General features: G+C 51.9%; 1 protein-coding gene across 2 annotated transcripts in view; it reads right to left on the reverse strand.

Moving 5' to 3' along the window:
• The window catches only part of KIRREL3 (kirre like nephrin family adhesion molecule 3), a 494,261-nt gene that overhangs the window by 86,716 nt on the left and 387,243 nt on the right, over window positions 1-20,302 (reverse strand). The window lies entirely within an intron of this gene.

The following is a 20,302-nucleotide window of genomic DNA, read 5'->3' on the forward strand; positions in this document are numbered from 1 at the left end:
CCCTCCCTGTGGCTGTCACGGTCCCCACACTGGTCGTGTGGGGCCTTAACAACCCCGTTTTGCGGGGACTCAGCACACAGAGCCCTAGAGGTTCGCTAAGTTGTCCAGGGAGCATCAGGCGTTGGGACCAGGGCTGTGAATCCAAGGCTTTCTGGCTCTAATGACTGTGTCCTCATCTCCTGAGCTGTGCTGAGTGCAGAGCCCTGTGCCTGGTCCTGGATCGGGAGGGTGCTGAAGAAGGAGGGTGCTGTGACCCACGCACGTTCCCTGGGAGTCCACAGTTGAGTGGACAACAGGACACGGGACACTGATGTCCACTGAGCTCCTGGCCCACAGTGCCATCTGTGTTTCACAAGCCGTCCCTCTTGTAACCGTGTAATTACAGTTTGGAGCAGAACTATTTCCATTTTATAGCAAAGAAACCCAGATCAGAGAGGCAAAGTAACTTGCTGGAGGTTACACAGCTAACGAGTAGGGTTTGTCTGGGGTTCATGAATTCTAGGCCTGGATTCTTTCCCACACCCTGATTTGCACATACAGATACACAGCCCAGGAAAACTGGACCTAGTGGGCAGGCTGCTGCCACGGCCCCTCCCCCCCCACCCGAGGGAGTCAGGGATGGCCACGGAGGTCCTGGACAATGACACTTGCCCATCTTGGGGATACAAAATCCCCAGACTCGGACGACAGTTAGGGCCAAGCTCTCAGCGGCAGATGGCCCTAAGAAGGGAGACTGGTGTGTGGCTCCGAGAGACACTGGGATGGTGGCAGAGGAGAGACAGAAGGCCCATATCGGAGAGTTTGTGGCAGGTGGGAAGGTAGCTGATGAGATCTTGGCTGGGTCTCTGAGGCATCTCATTAAAAATCAAATTGGCCCTGAATTGTGGGAGTAACACTTTTTATTCTGATTTGAGCTTTACAAATTAGATTTCATAGGACATTTTAATCAGCTATATGTGGAGGTTCCCCCCCCCCCGTCTCTTCAAGTTCTCTGTTGTAATTAGACTGTTTGTGGCACCAAAACAAGAGAGAGAAGGAGGGTAGAGATGAGAGCGAAAAGCTGGAGGGGAAGGGAGATTCTGGAGAAGGAGCGAGAGGGCGAGAGGGTGAGCAGAGCAGGAGAGGAACAGGGAGGAAGGAAGAAAAGCGAGAGAGAGAGAGATGGAGGGAAGACGTCAGGGAGGAGAGGAGAGGGGGCGGGGAGGGTCTGGGATGCAGGGAGAGGGTGAGTGGGCGGGGAGACGGGTCCTCTCCTAGGCTCCTTCCCCAGGCTCTAATGATGATTTCACAGCACATTCTTTTATCTTAGAATCTTTCTGGCAAGAAGGACAGTGTCAAGACAGCTGCAATAGCTTGCAACGACTGTGTTAGCAGAGAGAATTATCAGGTTGTCAGTGGGGAGCTGAGGGGGTTGGAATGAGCAGGTCCTGCAGCAGGGCGCCTGAGCCCTTGGGATGCTCATGAGCAGGGAGGCCTGAGATGGGAACTGGCCCATTCTCCCCGCTCCCGATCCCGCTTCTGCTTGGTGTTGGTGAGGGTCCCTGAGAAGCTGGGCTCAGGAAGCATCCTGCGGAGGAGCGGGCAGGGGCATGGGCGAGAAGCCCGAGGGTGGTGGTGAGAGGCAGCTGTCTGTAGGGACGCCTGGACTAGTTCAAAGACCAAAGGATTTGGAGTGAGCGAGTGGAACAGGAGAGAAAGCCTCGGTGCAAACTCGCACTGGAGCCTGATGTGGGGAGCAGGGCGCTGATGTCCCTGTGTCCCCTGCAATCCCCCCTCGATCCATGCTCAGAGGTCAGGTCAAAGTGGTCAGGAGACGGTGTGGGTGTGCTCACCCCACCCCCACCGTCTCCCTGGGCACGTTGGCCAGACCTTTGCTCCCGCAGCAGGTGGAGGTGAGGTGACAACTGCCCCTGGGATTAATCCCATCCAGACCTGGACAAGAACGTTAGGGCCATTTGGTGAGCTTGCTTGGCTTTTACAGAGCCCAGGGCACGGCCGCTCTCACTTGTTCCTTCAGAGGGGGAGCAGCAGGGATGGGGAGGCTGAGTAACACCCCCAGGGATGCTCAGCAGTCCAGGAGCAGGTGGAGTAAGGAGGCGTCCATCACCACCCCTGCTCCTGAATTCGGGACAGTCCCGCTGAAGTCCTGCCTGCCTCATGCAACGCCCAGGACGTTCAGCAAAACTTGCTGAGAGTCTGTGCGTGGCCACACTTAACCCAAGTCCTGAGACTACCACGGAGAAAGTAATGGGTCTCATAAAAAGGTCACATAAGGTTCTTTTGGGGTTTAAATAAAGGTCTGCTGCAAGCATGGGGCGGGGGAAGAGACAGAGGGGCTTCCTGCAGGAGGAATCAGGAAATGGGGATGTGATGGAGGAGAGATGTCATTCTGGGGCAGGAAAAGCACAAGCAAAGGCGTGAGTGATGGGTAACCCAGGTACCTGCTTTGAGTACCTAACTGAAGGGTCACCTACCAGAGCTGGGTCCTAGACAGTGGGAAAAACACAAGGTCAGGCAGGCCTGGGAAGGAACTCCAGCCCTATCACTAGCGGTATGATCTGGGGCACTTTCCTCACTCACGCTGAGCCTCGCTTTCCTCATCTGTAAAATGGGGTGACATACCTCCTTTGCCAAACTGCTGTGAGGATGCGAGGCCTCACGTGGAAGTGATCCGGGCACATGCAAAGTGCTTCCTCAAGGTTGGTTCTAATTTTCATCACTATTCATGAGCCTTTCCTGAGCCCAGGACTGCTAGGACTGGAGCCAGAGCAGCCCCTGTCATGACAGGTCCCAGAGCCGGGCAAGGAGGCTTTGCAAATCTGAAGTTGGCCCGATTGGAATCTGCTTCTTCCCGTGAGTCACGCAGGTGAGAGATGTGAGCATTTGATCCTCCCGCAGCTCTGCCTTTGCCGCGGCCCCAGCCAGCTTCAGCCTCCCGGAGCTGCCTGGTCAGCCATGCAGAAAAGGCTCAAATGTCACCGTCTGCTCTGTTATTAGTGACCAACTGGGGAAGGATCAAGAATACCTGCACCGGGGATATTTGTCGCCAGCTTTCTCCCTGCCTGGAGCACGCAAATTGCCTCTTATGAGATTAAGGGAAGCCGCCCAGGTCCGGAGAAGCAAGCAGATGGGAGGAAGGGAAGGAGTGAGTCAGCCCCCTGCCCAGCTGGCACCAGAACAAGGCCAGGTGGGGTGGAAGGGACCAGGGCAGGATGGCTCAGATCCCACCTGGAAGCCCAAGTCTCGACTTCGGCTGTTTTCCTGCTGCTCAGCACAGGACCAGCTCCTAATGCAGGAGAATGAACTTTGGGAAATTTCCAGAATGCCCTGTCGTGACCCACTCGGGGGAACGAGATTGGGGGTGATGGGGTTATGTCCTAGCCCCTGACTGACTGATTGTGACGGGGAGTGTAGTGGTACTGGTGATATGCCACGGGCCACAGGCGGGGGCGAGTCCCACCCAGGTCCCACCCTGACAGCCTCCAGGACCCCTGGCCGGGTGTGGGGCTGCAGGGGAGGGAGGGATGTGTCTTCCGTGACAAGGAGCTTAGTGTCTGGAGGAGACACATATGTGCACAGGGAGCTAAAATAAAAGGTGTTGTATAAAGTGAGGTATAAAGGAAGTCCCAAGGATGTAACAAAAAAACGGACTCAGAGATACAGAGAACAAACTAGTGGTTACCAGCAGCGAGTGTGTGTGTGTGTGTGTGTGTGTGTGTCTGTGTGTGGGGCAAGACAGGGATAAGGGATTAAGAGGCACAAGCTACTGTGTGTAAAATAAATAAGCTACAAGGATGTATTATACAACACAGCGAACAGAGCCAACGTTTTATAGTAACTATAAATGGAGTATAACCTTTAAAACTTGTGGATCACTATGTTGTACTCCTGAAACTTATATAATAATAATGACAATAATAAAAAGAAAGTCCTAAGAAGAAAGATTTTTCCTTCTGAGGGGCTTCACGGAAGGGTTGGCTTTGGAAATGGCCTCGAAGGGGAAGCAAGGAGGGAGAAAGTTCCCTGGGATGGGGCCCAGGGTAAGGGACGCCTGGGCGCCAGAATGTGCTCAGGGAATAAGAGCACGGATGCCCCCCGGGCCAGGCTTGATCTCTGGCTCTGCCATTAGAGATGTGCGCCCTGGGAAAATTTCTCAGTTGCTCTGAACCTCAGTGTCCCCACTGGGTGGCCTCCAGTGCTTGTCAGATGTTTGTGAGAATAAATCAGGACACTTTGAGGAAAGTGCACGGAGCCCTGCGTGCCCTCCACCCGGCAGCTGCTGCTCTTGCCACGAGCCTGGTGGGACTGGTGCAGGGATGTGTTTACCAGGATGCGTATCGCGAGAACGTCGGAGGTCTGGCTGCTTGGGCCCTCGAATGCACGCTAAGAAGTTTGCACTTAATGAGAAGTCATCAGACGTTTGGACCCACAGGCTCAGATCTGAGTCTCAGAAGGATCGCAGCAGCCACTGTGAGGAGGATGGATGAAGCAGGGTAATATGAAGGTAGGAAGACCGATCAAAGGGATTTTGCTCATAAGGGCTCAGGCTAAAGTTTATCCATGGAAAGAAGCACATGGACTTAGGAGCCACTGAAGGTCGAATTGTAGCATTTGATGCTGGATGAGGAAGATGGAGGAGGAAAGGCCCCCTCTCCCTGGCCTGCAGGGCGGGGTGAATAGGTGACTAGTGGAGCCATTTTTGTCTCAGGAGAAGAAGCAGGCTGAGGGGCAGTGAGCTCAGTTGTAATATGCTGATGGAGAGGAGCCCCGAATCACTCGGGAGAAGATGCTCTCGATGTAGTTGGGTCCAAGGGTCTGGAGGAAGAAGGTGGGATTCACTCGCACCTACTGATCATTCACTATGGCTCAGGCAGTGGACAAAAGCCTTATAATGTGTCCTCTCGTGTGGTGTTGACCTGAGAACTCACCTCCAAATGTGGAAAGTTATAGTCATTGATGTGACTGTCTAAGAGGGACTTGGTTGCTCCAGGTAGGGAGCAGTGGGAGCGACAGCCTTGGGTGGCACATCTAGCTCCTGTCAAGGTTTGCACAGGCTTAGAGTCCCATTGGGCTGGAGAGAGGTCAAGCATCTCCCTTTGGACCAGGACTGGAAATACAGCGAAGCCAGAAGAACAAACAGGGGTGGAAGATGGGCCTTTTCCATCGCCTGTTTCTCCTGGGGCTCTGCTGGGAGAGAGGCTTGCAAACACTTCCAGCCCCAGCATTGCCATTGGCAGCTGTTGGTTGCCTTGATTCTGATACACAGGTGAGGAGAAGCTTGCCAATACTATGAACATTCCAGACATTGTGCTGGAGTTTTATTGGGCTTACACGGGAGAGGCGGACTGCGCTCCCCAGGGCTGGGTGAGGGGCAGCAGTTCTGAGGGCGTCCCACCTCGCACCTTCCCTGAGCTCGGGCCGCTGGGCAGCCTGTGATTCTCTCGGCCTCCCAGGTCTCTCCTCAGGACGCACAGTCCGCCAAGGTTGTCCTGGACAGCGTGGGGCTTTAATGAAAAACAATGGGGCTGGCTGTGGCAGGGTGACTCCAAGGTCACTATAAATCCTTTGCCTCCTGATTATCAGCCTATGGCCCCAGCCAGAGGCTGCACTGTGCTCATTAGTGGCCAGGAGAGGTAATCCCCCATCCATTCAGCCGAGTTCTGGCTGCCAAGAAGACACTGATAAGAGCTGCTGGAAATACTGGCATGTCGGTGCCGGTGAAACAGACCATCCATCCCTGCCTGCGGTCATCCTGGGGTCTGACCGAGAGGGGACGGGCAAAGCAATGGGGGCTTTGGTGGTGACGGTGGGGGAGGGTAGAGATGGGAGATGCTCAGGCAGCCCGTGAAGGCTGGGGCTCTGGGATGCCCTCTCAGGCCTGCTGCTGGCTGGCCAGGGGCCCAGGCTAAGCCCCGTTCTTTCTCTGAGTCTCAGGCTCTTGTGTCTTCGGGACTGGAATATGTGTTCACTGAATCACTGTTGGGGGAGGGAGCAGCGTGAGATAAAGAAAGTGGTACTAAAGAGCAGTTATGAACTATTGCTAGCCTGACAGGTAGCTGTAGGCATCGGCTACGGGCAGATCGAGCTTCTCCGGTGCCCTCTTAGAGCGCGTCAGCTTGGGAACCACTGGGATAGGCTGGAGGCAAGGCCGGGGATCACTGACCCCACGATGTCCAGCAAGTCTTGTTCCCTTTTGTAAGAGATACTGTCCAGACATAGGAAGCCATGCCCTGGCCACGTGCACCCAGGCCCAGAAGGTACCAATTTGGTGCCACCTCTGCCACCTCTTAGCTGCGCCCTTGTGTGACCCTTCCCATCTCTGAGATTCAGTTCCCATCTGTAAATGCAGGGTTTGAACTAGAAGTCAATCTGTTTGGCCCGGATTGAGCCAATCGAAATGTTCTGAGTTGTGATTTATCCAGTCTTCTTTTGGGGAGCCCTAGGGCTGAAAAGAAGAAAATGAAGCACAAGGAAGGAAAAGCAAATCTCCCAGGGACACTCGGTCTGTTGGGGAAAGATCTGTGTCCTAAACATCATTAAAAAAAGACCAAACATCTTAAAATATCATTTTATGCTGGTATAGGCCTTGCCAGTTGGAAATTGTGCTAAAACTTCTATGTGTGTGAGAATCACCTGGGGAACTTACGGAAAATACAGTTTCCTGGGCTTTAAGACAGAAATTTCAAGACAGTGGATCTGAGCTGGGCCAAGGAATCTGGATTTTAACAGCTTCTCAGGTGGTTTTTGCTTCACATCTGAGAAGCACCATTGTATGCAAACAGCATGGGCTCAGAGGGACTGGGCTCTTGCCAGTCTCGGCTCGGCTGCTGTGTGACCTTGGTCAAGCTGCTGTCTGTCTCTGAACATCCCTTGGTTTTCTAGGCTGCACAGTGAAGACACTGGATGAGGTCAGTAGCTTTCATATTTTTTTTTGTCTGCATCCTTTTGTTGCTAGAATCTCGTGTGGATAAAGTGGCTGCAGACAAAGCTGAGGTGGAGCTGGAAGGACGGAGTCCTGCGCCGTGGCCCCCGTGCAGTGGACCCCAAGGTCCCTCTGTGGATGCTCATGGAATCAGAAGGACCTGGGCAGTTTTGCTGGTCCCCAGGTGTAACAGGAAGGACAACCTTGCTGTACCCACTGAGAGGTGCAAAGCAGGCCCAGGATCCAGACTGCACTGTGGCTAATGGAGGCTGGACTTGAAGCATGAGTTACTTCTGTGTCACTCACTAACCCTGCCTTGGGGACCATGATTGCAACCTGCTGTTTACAGAGGAATCTTCTCCTGCCTGCTGAAGTCCTTCCCAATGGGAAGCAGAGCATCTCGGTGCATGTTCTGAATTCCTCCCCTCTTGGAGCCTGCATACAGTCAACTCTTAGTGATCCTTGTTAATGGAGAGGAGCAAGGATGTGAAGAATCCAAAATGGTGGCCATTCCAAAATAACAAATAATTGTAAGTAACATTTATCTTCAATTTTGGAATGCATTTGGGTATTTGTGTTTGAATATGGATGTGTTTGAGGTTCTGGGCATTTTTCATACTTAAAAAAAGTCACAAAAAGCCCAGTGATGGAGCTCCCTCCTGCCTCCTGCTCAGCTGGGTGGAGAACATCACCCCTGGTACTGGCCCACTCCACCCTTCCCAGCTCGCCGTCTCTACGGCTCACGCCTTCTCCAGGAGGGGACGGGGATCTTAGCTAATTTTGCCTTTAAAGGACTTGCATTCCCTTTGGGCCCTCATGCAAATAAGAACAAAATAGGAAGCTGTGAAATGTTAACAGAGGACTTCATTAAGCAATCTTGGCGATGGCATTTGCCAGGAATGGGGACAATTTGCCAACAGATAATTGAGAGCTAACTACATATGTGTCCTAATTAAAAAAGTCATTCTTCTTCTCACGGCCCTGGGGTTCTGGGTCCCATCTTCCAACTGCTTTAGGATATTAACCACAACTAATTGAGTATACACTTTCTACTCCACAAAGTTCTTCACATACGTTATTTTACTTAATCCATCCTTCTGACACCCAGCTGAGAACACTCTATAATCAGCTGTGATGTAGACACTCGAAGGCCAAGGCTCAAAGCCAAAGTCCCACTGCAAGTGTGTGCCCCATCCCAGCCCTCTTCTGTGTCACCATCACCTAATCTCTCCTGTTGCCACCTGGCAGTGGCCTTGGCAAGGGCTGGGATTATCTGCATCAACCCTGAGAATGCAACAGCCAAGGAAACAAAAGAAAATGAACATGCAATTACTGCCCCCGCCTTTGTTTTGATTGTATGAAGTGGAGATGTTGGAAAAGGAGAGATTTTGTACTAGAAGCACCTTGAGAGGAAAATGAGGGAGTGTGCATGCTGCTGGGGATGCCGGATGGGCTGAGCGGTTTTCTTCCTTTCCAGGAGGCTTAGGCTGGGTCCCTGAGCTCATGTGTCATAGAAGATGAGTTGGTGGTGGGAAGGATGGGACCGGCAGGCATAGAGCTCCTTGGAAGCAGTAGCCTCAACTCCAGGCGAGATATTTTCACATCAGCAATCCCAAAGGGTAGAGCAAATCCTTCTCATTTTTTATGGATTAGGAAATAGAATCTCAGAGAGGTTAAGAAACCCATTCAAGGTCACACAGTATGTGCTGGAGGCTGGTATTTGAACCATCTGACTCCAGTTCTGGGCTTTTGTTTACGAGACAGTCCCTGGTAAGCGCAGAGGGTGTTTGAGCTGTGTGGTTTCCTCTTCAGGAAGCAGAGGTGACTACTGCGTCCCCCAGCTGCCCCCAGCTGTGCTCCAAAACACACATGAAGCTGACGGGACATCTGCTTCTTGCTGCCGGGCACAGGCCCTGTCCCGCCTGCAGACCACAATCAGCCAGAGAAAACGCTGAGCCTCCCAGGCACCCTTAGGCCTGAGATCAGCCCCATGAATGACAATTTAGGGCAAAAGTTGTCCACACCCAGGCAGAGGCATGGCCCACTCCACTGCATCCTTGCTCAGAAGCCCTTTGCAAAGGCCAAGTCCTTGAAATAGATTTCTTAGTTCAGTCTGGGGTCTTGTGAGTAATGACTTCCATCCCCTTCACGGCTGGAGCCTTGGGCCTTGGCAACAGCTACTGTGATGTGGAGCCTCCTCTCCGTTGTAAGACGACTCAAGGAGGACAGCGGGTGCCCGGCCAGGCCCTTCTGCTGGGCCCAGGATCGGGGCAGCCAATGGGGGGCTTCCCTGGAGACAAGGCCCCACGCCTGCCTGCCCTCTGGGGATGTCTCTGTTTTCCAGCCTGGAGTGGCACTGGATGAGCCGACAGCTCCCTCTAATAGGAGAGCTACTCATGGCTTCACTGGAGGGAACAGGGCGGCTTTCTAGGCTTCTCCCTGAGATGCAACAATATCTGGTACCACTTGGTGTCTTGGGGAGAGAATTCATGTCTGTAATTAGTTACTGTATATCACCGTTAGTGCTCCGCTCAGGATTTACTGGGCAAATACCGTTTAACTGCACAATAACTACAGGTCCTTGCTGCTTATTGGGTAATTTACTAAGGCTGGGAGAATGGGGCAGGAGGGACTCTGAATAGGAGGTATTGTAACCCCTTGAATCAAACTTTATGAGTTTGGGTTTGGCAGGGAGGCGGCAGCTGGTAGCCAGCTCTCATTGCTTTGTTTTGCAGAGTTGGCTGGCAGACTGCTTCCTTCCCTTTATTTATTGCAGGAGAGGTCTGGGACTGGGGTCTGGGGCTGCCCGGGGCTGCCTGGGGCTACTCAGGGCCTTTTGGTAGAGAGGGTCTTTGGCAGAACACAAAGGAACTCAGCAGGAACCGAGCAGCAGGAACCAGGCTTGCTGTCCTGGGGGCTCCATCCAGCCCTTCCATTCATTCCCTCCATCAAGCCTCTTTCTGTATCCGCGCCAGTGGGTGGGGAGTACAGGGAACTGTCCATGGCGGCAGCATCAAGATAATCCTGAACCCTCTCTTCTCTTACAAGAGCCATGTTGGTTGGGAAGTGGTCATTCCTGGACACTTCCCAGCCTTAATCTGCTTGAGCAAAGTCTGTCTTTGTTTGGCCGTGCACTGTCTAAACTCCTCTAACCTATTTAGACCACAGAGAGGGGAAGGGACACAATAATGAAAAACGCAACGGGCAACATTGCCTTACGCAATCTAATAAATTACTCGGTACCCGGCTGCCAGCTCAGACTAAGCCCAATATTGCCTGCAGTAATTATTTGGATCAAATGCAGTTTATCTGCTTCATATTTGTGCTTCTGTGCTCAGTGGTAACTTATAAATGTCATTGTGGTGTTTATTTGTTATAATGAAACTTAATGGCATTGGAAGCCAGGAGCAGAGCTGGTGCGGCGGCAGGTTTAAAACAATCTCTTCATCTCTGGAGAACGGATGAGCCAAGATAACATGGAAGTGCCCTACAGGGAAGAGGTTTGCAGGGATGGTTGTGTCCTCGTGCTGTGTGGTGGACAGAGGGAGCCAGAAGCCACCTCCAGAGGCGTCCATGAGGAGGCAGAGGAGACCTGGCTGGGTTTAACCTTGGCACTGCCCAGTCTGTCCTCACTTCATCTTCTGAGGGTGTTTAAGGGAGAAGTGTTCAATCTTTGCACCACCCGACGGCTGGCCCAGAGATGAAGGTTGCCCAGGGGTCTTGGGAGGCACAGGTCTTGATGGATGGAGACAGAAATTAGCACTTCAGGGCGAATGCATTAAGGAGGATGGACAATCAGACCTCTTAAAAGAGTCTTGGGAGAGGGGAGGGGGTTGGAAAACAAAGGGAGAGTATCCTGAAGGATACCAAAAGGGGATGGCAAGGCTTCTTCCTTTGGGTGAGGAAGGGGTGCTGCCAGGGGGAGTTCGAGGCATGAACAGAACAGGGAAGAGATGGAGGGGTGGCGGCAGAGTGACCACTGACTCTGCAGAAGCACAGACAAAAATGGGTGAAGAATGAAGAGTTTTGGCTACATACAGCCTTGGACTCTGCCATTTACTAGTCGGAGGGCTTTGGACAAGTTCTTTATCTTTCCCGAGTTTCATTTCGTCATGTGGAAAATGGGAGTAGTAACAGACACCTCTCAGGATTGTGGTGATGATTAAACGAGGTGATGTGTATAAAGTGATGAGCATAGCGTTTAGCACACTGTGGTCGTGGCAGTGATTGGCACCTGGTGGATGTTCAGTAGCGGTCTGTTGAGTGCATAAACGCATAGTAACGCCCCCCACCTGTGTGCATTGCAACACCTTCTCCCAAACAGCCGAGCTTGGATTGAGACCTCACAGCCATGCAGAGCTGATTGTGTTATCACCCCCATCTAACAGTGTGCAAGTGGAGGCTCAGGGTGGTGACAGTAACTTGCCCAAGGCTACCCAGCTGGTGTATGGAGTGGGCACTGGCTCTCCTGTCTTCCAGGACAGGATTCCCTCAGCCAGTCCGTGCTGGACAGCTCCCCATCCACGCTGGGGGCCGAGCTCTTCCCTCTCGACTGGCTGCCCTGCTCCCTGGAGCCAGCCATGAGCCTGGACCTGTGCTGGTTTCCCAGCTGAACCTGCAGGCAGAGGCGAGGCGGGGTGGGGGTGGGGGTGTCTTTCTGTCTATTTCATCCTAATACTACATTTAACGTTCACTCATGAAATATTCATTTTCTCCCCTCAGCGACATGCTCATACAAGTCTCCTATCATCATAAATATGGATGAAAATTATTAGTCATTGTTATTTCTCCCACTAGCCAATCCCCCCCCAACACATCTCCTGTTTTGGTCTCAGCACAAAAAGGGCTGAATTGAGGGTATTAACCTGGACAGTAATAATCATGCCTTGCATTTTACGGTACTTTGTACTTTCTCAAAGGACCTGTACAACCATTGTGCATATTTTATCATGGAAACAAATGCATGGAAGAAAGAGGGATAGCATCATGAGTACACCCATTTTGCAGATGAGAAAATATAGGTCAAGAGAGATCACGACCAAGGTCACATGCCTATTCAGGAACAGAACTTTTTATTTAAAAAAATTTTTTATTATTATTATTATTATTATTATTATTATTATTGTTATTGTTATTATTATTATTAGCCTCCTAATGAAATGTTCTCAGGGAAACTGAGTATGTTTGTTTCATGTGAATAAACAATAGCGTCCTCTTTCATGTCCTCTTTCACAGCACCGTTTACTTCATGGTTTGTAGAGAGTTTTCATCCCTTTTATTTTATTGGTTCTCATGAGGCAGGCTTAATTTATTCTCATTTGACAAAGAGTTAGTGGCAGATCTGGCCTTAAAACATTATTTCCCTAAGTGGATTCCAAGAAACCCTAGCCCTAATACACAGAGGAAAAATATTCTGTGGTCAAGTAAGTTTGGGAAACTCTGAGGACCTTTTGGCGTGTTAAAGGCTCTAGGAGGTTCTGTAGGAGAGATGTGATTCATTAGGGCTAACCCAGCTTCTCCCCCACCTTATTTACCCATGCAGCCTGTATTTCACAGAAAACCTATTAACATGCTGCAGAAATGCTGCTCCAGGGAGAATTGTGTGTGTGATCCCTCCTCCGCCACATTTTCTGAGGCAGTGGGGTTTGGAGCAGGGCTGGGAGAGGAGAGCCGGGAGGGTGAGGAATGGCAACAAGCATGCTTGTGGGGACCGTTAGAACTGAAGTGCCCCCACCCCAGGCTGCCTCTTCTCCTTCCCGTACCCCCAGGGCAGTGACTTCCAGATAATTCACTCAGTATTAGGCGCGGTCAGTCCAGCTCACATCTGGGGCAGATCAGAGGGGCTGCCTGACTGGCTGAGTAGGGGTCTGTGGGCAGTGCAATGTGGCGAGATGGGGGAGAGGGCTGCCCTTGGCCATGGGAAGAAGTCTTTATGGATATCCAGCAGGTCACGTATGCCCTTGATGGTGATGGAGCAAATCAGCCCACCCCCATCTCCCAAACACACCAAGCTTCCCGTGGCTGAGCAGAAGTAAGAGGACCAGGGTTTGAATCTCAGGTTTACTGGGTAATAGCTACATGCCTTTGGTAGATGAATCAATCTTTCTGAGCCTCAGTTATGTCATCCTCAAAATGGAGGTAGCGCCACCTACCTTGTGATGTCGTGAGGATTAAGTGACATGTGTGTGAAAGTGCCTCCCTAGCCTGTGCCTTCTCAGGCCGGCCCCCCGTCACTCATCCCACTTCGTCAAAGTCCCCCCGGCATTACTCCCGTCAGAACAAGTGGCCTCCCCGCCTCCCAGAGCCTCTCACCTGCACACCCCATTAGCTCTCCCATCACCCTGCCTTCTGCTGTTTCACCAAGAGCCTGTCTCCCCATTGGACTCAAAATTCCCTCAGGTCTGTAGCCAACTCTGTCAGTGCCCCACCTGATCCCTCAGGCCGACTCCCAACCACCAGACTCTCCCACCCTTCTCCCGAGGTCTTTCTCTTCCCCTGCAGAGGCCACTCTGTCCTTGCAAAGAGCAGGTCAGAAGTGCCGGGGAGTGAACAGAGCAACCCACGCAGCCCTCAGCCAGCGACTGACGAGAGTGCTGTCTAGATACCCTGTTCCTTGAGTGGCTTAACTGCGAGGCATGTATTTCGCAGCACTTCCCAGACCCTGCCACTAGGATTAGGCTCTGGCCACCCACCATGTGGGGGGCCTGACGGTGCCCCTGCGTTGGCCACCTTCTCTCTCTCATGTCAATTCCCTATACTCCTTCTGGCACTTTCTGCACCTCCCAGGTTGGTCCTCGCCTAGGGTCTGCTTCTGGGGGAGCCCGAGCCAAGATACGGGCGTCCTCCACGTCCCCCACTGCACCAGGCACACAGTGGGAGTCTGGGAAATCTCTGAACCAGACAGGAGGGAGCTATAGGCCCAGGCGCGTGGAGTGGATGTCCTACTACAGGCTGGCCGAGAGGGGGCGCCCGAGGACCCAGGGCGGGACTGCTGTGCCTTCCACTCCTCTGGAAGGCCCTGCCTTCTCTGGACCTGCCCGACCTGACGCTCTGGTCAAACCCAGGCAGGTGCAGAGGACCTGCGGTCTAGCCAGCATCCTTTCTCAAAAGAGAAGAGCTTGGTGTTGTGTTTCGAGACCCTTTCATGAGTAATGGCTGAGAAGCCTGCTCTCGTACTAAAATAGTGGTTATTCCTGGTACGTTTGACTTGGAGGTGGAGCGGGGCATTGCATTGCTCTATTTATCCCACAGTCTGTACGCAGTTACTGAAACTGTCACCGTGTCCTATATTCCACAGGCCATTATGTGTATTTCAAACCATTATATAAATGGACTTGATTTGGTACTTCTGAATGTCATTAAACTCCTCCCATACCAGTCACAACACAGTTACCATAGAGACGAATACACTTGAGGAGGGAAGGCACAGGGAAGAAAGCAGATGGATTGGGGGGCAATGCGCCTGCCGATGACTATTTCCAGAGCGCAGGGCCCTGCCGTGTGACACGGCCACTCTCTGGAGATGGGGCGAGCGCCTTCAGATTTTTATTGACTCTCCTCTGATAAAAGGTCTGGATAATTCATCTCAGCCTGAACCTGCTCATTCCGGCACGTGGCTCTAAAAACTTTATGGCACCGCAGGCCATTAAGCACCCTCATTTATTCAGACTCTCCCACCCTGGGGAGGAGGGTGGAGGGAGGGTCTCAGTATTCAGCGAGGAAGCCTTTGAGGCAGCTGAGGATGGAGAGGGGGAGGCAGAGAGAGGAAGGAATGCCTCCTCAGGACCTAGTAGCTGGCAGAGGGAGAGGCTCAGGGTTTTGGCCAGTGGCTGCCACCTGTCACTCTTTCCCAGTGTCATCAGTGCAGTTAGAACGACAAAACTGTAGACTCTTGGGGTGGAAGGGGTGTTTTACATTTGAAACTCCTTTATGAGAGCCTGGCTGAGGAGCTGCCCACGGCCTTGGTAGGCAGTGAGTTTCCTGTCTTGGAGGGATTCAAGCGGACGCTGCCATGCTCTCTTATAATAAAATTTGCTCACAGGGCTCAGCTCAGATATCACTTTCTCCAGGAGGCTGTCTTGGGCATGATTCACTTGGCTGACAGTTTGACTGAATTCCCCTTCTCTGTTCCCATGGCTCTGGACACACCTGGTTGCAGCAGTTATGACACTGTGCTGTGATTGCTATGATATCCTTGGGGACAGGGGTGGCGTCTTTACATGCCAAGGGCCCAGCACAGTGCTGGGCACAGGGCTGGCACTCGATACATGGTTGGTGAATGAATGAGTGCATAGCACCTCAGTATTCAAAAGTATTTTTGTGCATTGGTACTTGGCAGGGATGTTGCGTCATCAGAAGAGGTTGTGGACTGGAACTTGGATCCCTTCTGGTCTTAAGAATCTTTGATGATATGGTTCTAAACCTGCTCTGACTACGCCTGGGATTTGAATCTAGATTTCTGTGGCTCCCAAGTCACATTAAGCATACAAACTGCGAAGCTAAGGAGAAAAACAAACACAAAACAACCACAAAATCAACTTGATGTGAAATATATCTAATCTCTCCAAGCGGAGGACAAAGTTCCTAAGGACAAAGACTGTGTCCAGCCTCAGCAGCTCCTGTACCCAGCACAGTATTGGGCTCCTAGAGGACATGTTTTATGTATGTATCAAAGAACCTACCTCCCTTTCTTTTTTTTCCCAGAGGTCCTTGCTTCTTGTCTCTTTCAAAACATGGCCTCAGATCCACTTTTAGCAGGCAGACTTCCCTGAAGGATATGCTCAGCCTGTCATGCCCAGACATTCAGGACTTGGCACAGGGAAGCGGGAAGAGAGCTGGACTTAGGCTCAGAAGCCTGGGTTCAAGCATTCGCTCTATCGCTTGCCAGCTGTGCTACTCCGGGTAAGCCACGTCACTTTCCTGAGTCTCGGCTTCCTCTTTTCCAAGTGGTTCCTGATGTTTCTTCTAGGAGTCTATGATTCTCAAGTCGTCCAGCCCCCACACCCTGGGAGCCACTGACCAGAGGCAGAAAAGTTCACTGCCCTCGCTCTTCTTTCAAACTCTTCTACTCTGTGCAAACATGATGCTAGGCTCCTGGGAGACAACAGAGAGCAAGCAGAACTTGCAGACTGGGAGGGGAGACAGGCATGAGCCAAGTAACTGCAATATGAACGTCCATGTGCAGACTGAGCTAAGCCCTCAGAGGGAAAGGAATAGGGTTCTGTGAAAGCATGTAACACAGGAACTTGATCTAGATGGGAGGGGTGGCTCCAAGGAGGTGTCACTGGAGAAGTGATACTTGAACTGGGATCTGAAAGATGAGCAGGAGTCACTACGTGAAGGGTTTGGGGATGGCGTGTGGCGAATGTGGCCACTATCCCAAGAGGAGGGACCAGTGTAGACAAAGGCTATATTGCAGGCGGGAGCGTGCCGTGTTGGAGGAGCTGAAAAAAGACCCATGTTTGTTCTAGAGAACAGAGTGTTAAGGGGGCAAGATGAAGCCAAAGGGGTTGGTAGGAACCAGATCACATACAGCTTTATAAAACATGCCAAGGATTTGGGTATTTTTCCTAACGGCAATAGAAAGCCATTGAAATATGTTCAAGAGGAATGTACACGTTTGGATTTGCACTTTGAAATATTGCTCCGGCTGAAGTGAGGAAAATGAACTGGGAGGGAAGGGGCCGGGCACAATGGAACCAGTTAGGCGAGCACAGCTGCACTCCAGGTCAGGGAGGGCAGGGTGGCGATGGGTAAGGGTGGTGGCCGTCGGATGGACAGAGGTGGATGGATTCAAGAGACACTGAGCAGGTACCATTTCTAGGTCTTGGTGAGGACTGGCTATGGGTGTGAAGGGAAAGGAAGTCTGAAGGAGCTTGGCTTGGTCTACGGTCTAGGTGGCCCCCAGTCCTCCTCAGAGAAGCAGGTCTCCCAGTAGGAATCATGGCCTGAGGAACCAACATGGGTGAAAGCTTGGGATCCCCAATCAGATCGTGGCAGGAGAATGGAAACGGCGGGCCCTTTGTTCCAAGGCGCCGAGTGAATTAAATAACAATCATACAGTGCCCTGGAAATCTGAGTCTTGCCATAAATAATAAACAGGGACGTTATACAAATAAGCAGCTTTGCAGCCCCAGTGGAAGAAAACGCATCAGTAAGAAAAATGAAGTAAGAAAAAACACACCCCAAAGCCCCAGCTAACAAAATGACAGTATCAGCCAGCATCCCGGGGGCTCTGGCAGGCAGTAAAGGGACGGTCTCAGGAAGATGACTGCGGGCCTTGAGCGTGAGCCAGACTGCGGCGGGGGGGGGGGGGGGCGCACAGGCAGACGGGGAGGGGCTCCTGTGTCACCAGAACTACTCTCTCCCGAGTCAGGTCCCCGGGCCACGTCCAGACCATTCTACTCTTGCTGCCCCGGCCTGAAAAAAGTGCAGCTTGTCCCACAGGCCAGCTCGATGGCCTCCCTTCCACCCCGGGTACAGCTGACATTTGCCCGAATTCGTTCTCAGTGGACAGATAGAAAAAGACACATATCCGTCTTCTGAGGCTGCTGAATTTCCTAGTGCTGGCTCCTTTGGTGACCAGGTGTTTAAAATCATGGGATGAGGAGCGAGAACAGGGTGTGGCAGGATGTTGAGAGCCGGGATGGGTTTTTGAATCATCGCATTTCAAAGGCTTACAGATGACAGCATCCAACGTTGTCCGTTGTGGCCCCTCCACTACACATGCCGATGGGGCACCTGGGCTCCTTATCAGCTCTGGGGGGACGGGGGACAGGCCGGAAGCAGTGGACCTTTTGGACTCATTCTTACGGATTAGGAAGAGGGGTGCAGAAGGAGAGAGTGGGCTCCCCCGCCATCCCAAGAACTCTGAGCTGCTCAAGATGCCTGATTCTCATCCTCCAGGCGCTGTCTCCCCCACAGGCTGAGAGGTGAGGATGTTCGCCTGCAGAGCCTGGACTAGGACCACAGCGCCCTCCGGGGCTGTGGGGCAGCCAGAGCCCAGGGTGGGGCCAGCCGCCTTCTCCTTCCCAGACACTCCAGCCCCTCCCACAGCGGCTCGGTCTCCAGTGAACAGAAGCTGCCTTTGCCAATCACTTGCATTTGTTTCTTCCTGGGAAGATGAAAGCTACAGTGCTTGGAGGCATATCTGCTCTCCCTTCACTGCGCTGGGGGAAGCAGCCGGTCACTGTGATTCTGAAGGTCCCACCAGATGTGCAGCCTGAGAAGGTGCCGCTGTTGGAGGATGGACAGCTTCATGGGTGGGCCCACCTCGTCCTCCAAGGGACACCTGGGAAGGGAGGCCAGGCTTTGCTGCCTCCTCTCTCCTGCCTTGAACATCCTCTTCCTCACTCCCTGCCATTTCCCGGCGTTACCCTTCTCAAGAGTCCTAGGGCCTCATAGACTTTTCTGGTTCCATAGAAGGGTGTTCCCTGGCCTGTGTCCCCCTCCCCACCTCTTTCCTGATTTTCTCCCACATCAGGTTGAGCCTCTCCTGTGTTCTGTGCACCCACTTTCCTCCCCGCCCCTCCCACTTTCTCTGTATTTTCAAGTCAAAGTGTTAGGGGATCCCCCTCTGATCATGGTCTCAGCCTCTTCTTTCTAAATTCTAAGAGCACTGGACTGGGTGTCAGGAGACCTGGGTTGTGGTCCTGGCTCTTCCAGCAACTTCTTATTGACCCTGGGCAAGCCCCTCGATGCCCCTGGGTGTCCTTGGGTTGATGGGTTGCACTAGAGTTGTAGGGTTGCTTATGGCTCTAACATAGAAGAGTACTGGGCTTTCTGAGAGGCAGGCAGAGCCCCTCATCTGAGACCATGTGAGAGCTTCCTATCCTGCCCATGGGCAGGATCAGCCCTGGGCAAGCAATGTGGGCTCGGCAGGTGAGTGGTTCTGAGCTCTCCAGGAGAAATGGGTAACTGGGGAAGGACTAGAGAAGGAAAGGGAATGGGGTGTGTGTGTGTGCATGCTGGGTTGTGTGGGGAGGGAACCGTGAAAGCAATTCCCCTTGCAGATCTGATTGGAGACACCTGCCTAGGGATGCCCTAGGTGAGAAGGTGGCCCACTAGTAGGAGGAGTGAGAAAGAAAGGCAGGTGGGGACAGGATGGACACAACCCCTGGTGGCCTCAACTCCTAGTCCTCCCACTCTGTTAACCTGCCCGGGTCCTGGCCTCCCAGGAGGGACTGTGGAACTGGAAGCAGAGGAGAGACTGAGAGGCAAGGCTTGTGGAATTGCTGGGATGTGGAGACTCATGCTGTACATCAGGGCGCTCTGCTGGCTGGGCACCTTCTCAAGACCCACCTTACACCTGTGGGTGAGTTTGTACATTCCTCTATTGTCACTCGTCGTGCTACTTAATTACTTACATTAGAATTGATTGATTGCTCCCTATGTGCAAGACCCTGGCCTAAGGCCCCAGGATTAGGAGGAAAGGAGGGAGCAGGGTCTTTGCCTCCCTGAAGGTAACTCTGAAGTGGGACAGTCTAGTCCTAAGAAAATAGGCTGGTTGTCACAATGGAGCACAATGGTGGGGGAAGAGGGGTCTCTAATTTAGGTGAAGTGGTCGGGTACAGTGTCCCTGTGGACACTGAGATGTACCTGTGTGTTTTTACTGGGAGCTTGAGGGCAGGAGCTACGTCTTACTTACTTTAAAGCTCTCGTGTTTAGAACAGTGGCTGGCACTTATTATGAAAAATGGGTATTATTTTTACGGTGCGTATTCATTGACTGTTTGATGAATACATAAATGATCTCCTTCCAGCAGGTTCTACTTAAAGCACCCATGTACTTAATCACATGAAGACAATTGTGTCAAGCAAATCTGATATTCTGATGCCTAGTCTGTCTTTATTTGCTCCTTTCTTGTCTATCCTTCATTGATTTGGGTTCATATCTCCATTTGATGCCTCAGATGTGTTGAGTCCAAACAGGAAAGAACACACACACACACCCCCACCCCCTGTATTACCAGCCACCGCCATTCCTGCAAATGCTGCAGATTTTAGCAGAGAAGCTATTACGTGCTTCCAAATAGAGCAAACCTCTCACTAACTATCACAAGCCTCCTTAAATGATCTTTGAACAGTGTTTTCTTTTTATTGCTTTGTGTAGTTTAACGGCATCAATTGTGATTACTCTAGCTTATGATAAACCCCAGATCCATAAAGTTGTTCATTCATTATTTTTCTCTTGCTTCTTCCCAAGCTGTTATTTTTGGGGGCATGTAGCGAGGTGGGGAGAGTGGAGGGAAAAGAAAATAAAAAGACACCAAATTAACAAGGAAACAAATGAAATAGGGGACTGCTTCTCCCCGGGTGACAGACACCCTGCTAGACACTGTTAAACCGAACAAATATGCTTTAATAAAGCACAATAGGTCTT

The sequence above is a fragment of the Camelus bactrianus genome, chromosome 33 (assembly GCF_048773025.1).
Source record: "Camelus bactrianus isolate YW-2024 breed Bactrian camel chromosome 33, ASM4877302v1, whole genome shotgun sequence".
Classification (NCBI taxonomy): domain Eukaryota; kingdom Metazoa; phylum Chordata; class Mammalia; order Artiodactyla; family Camelidae; genus Camelus; species Camelus bactrianus.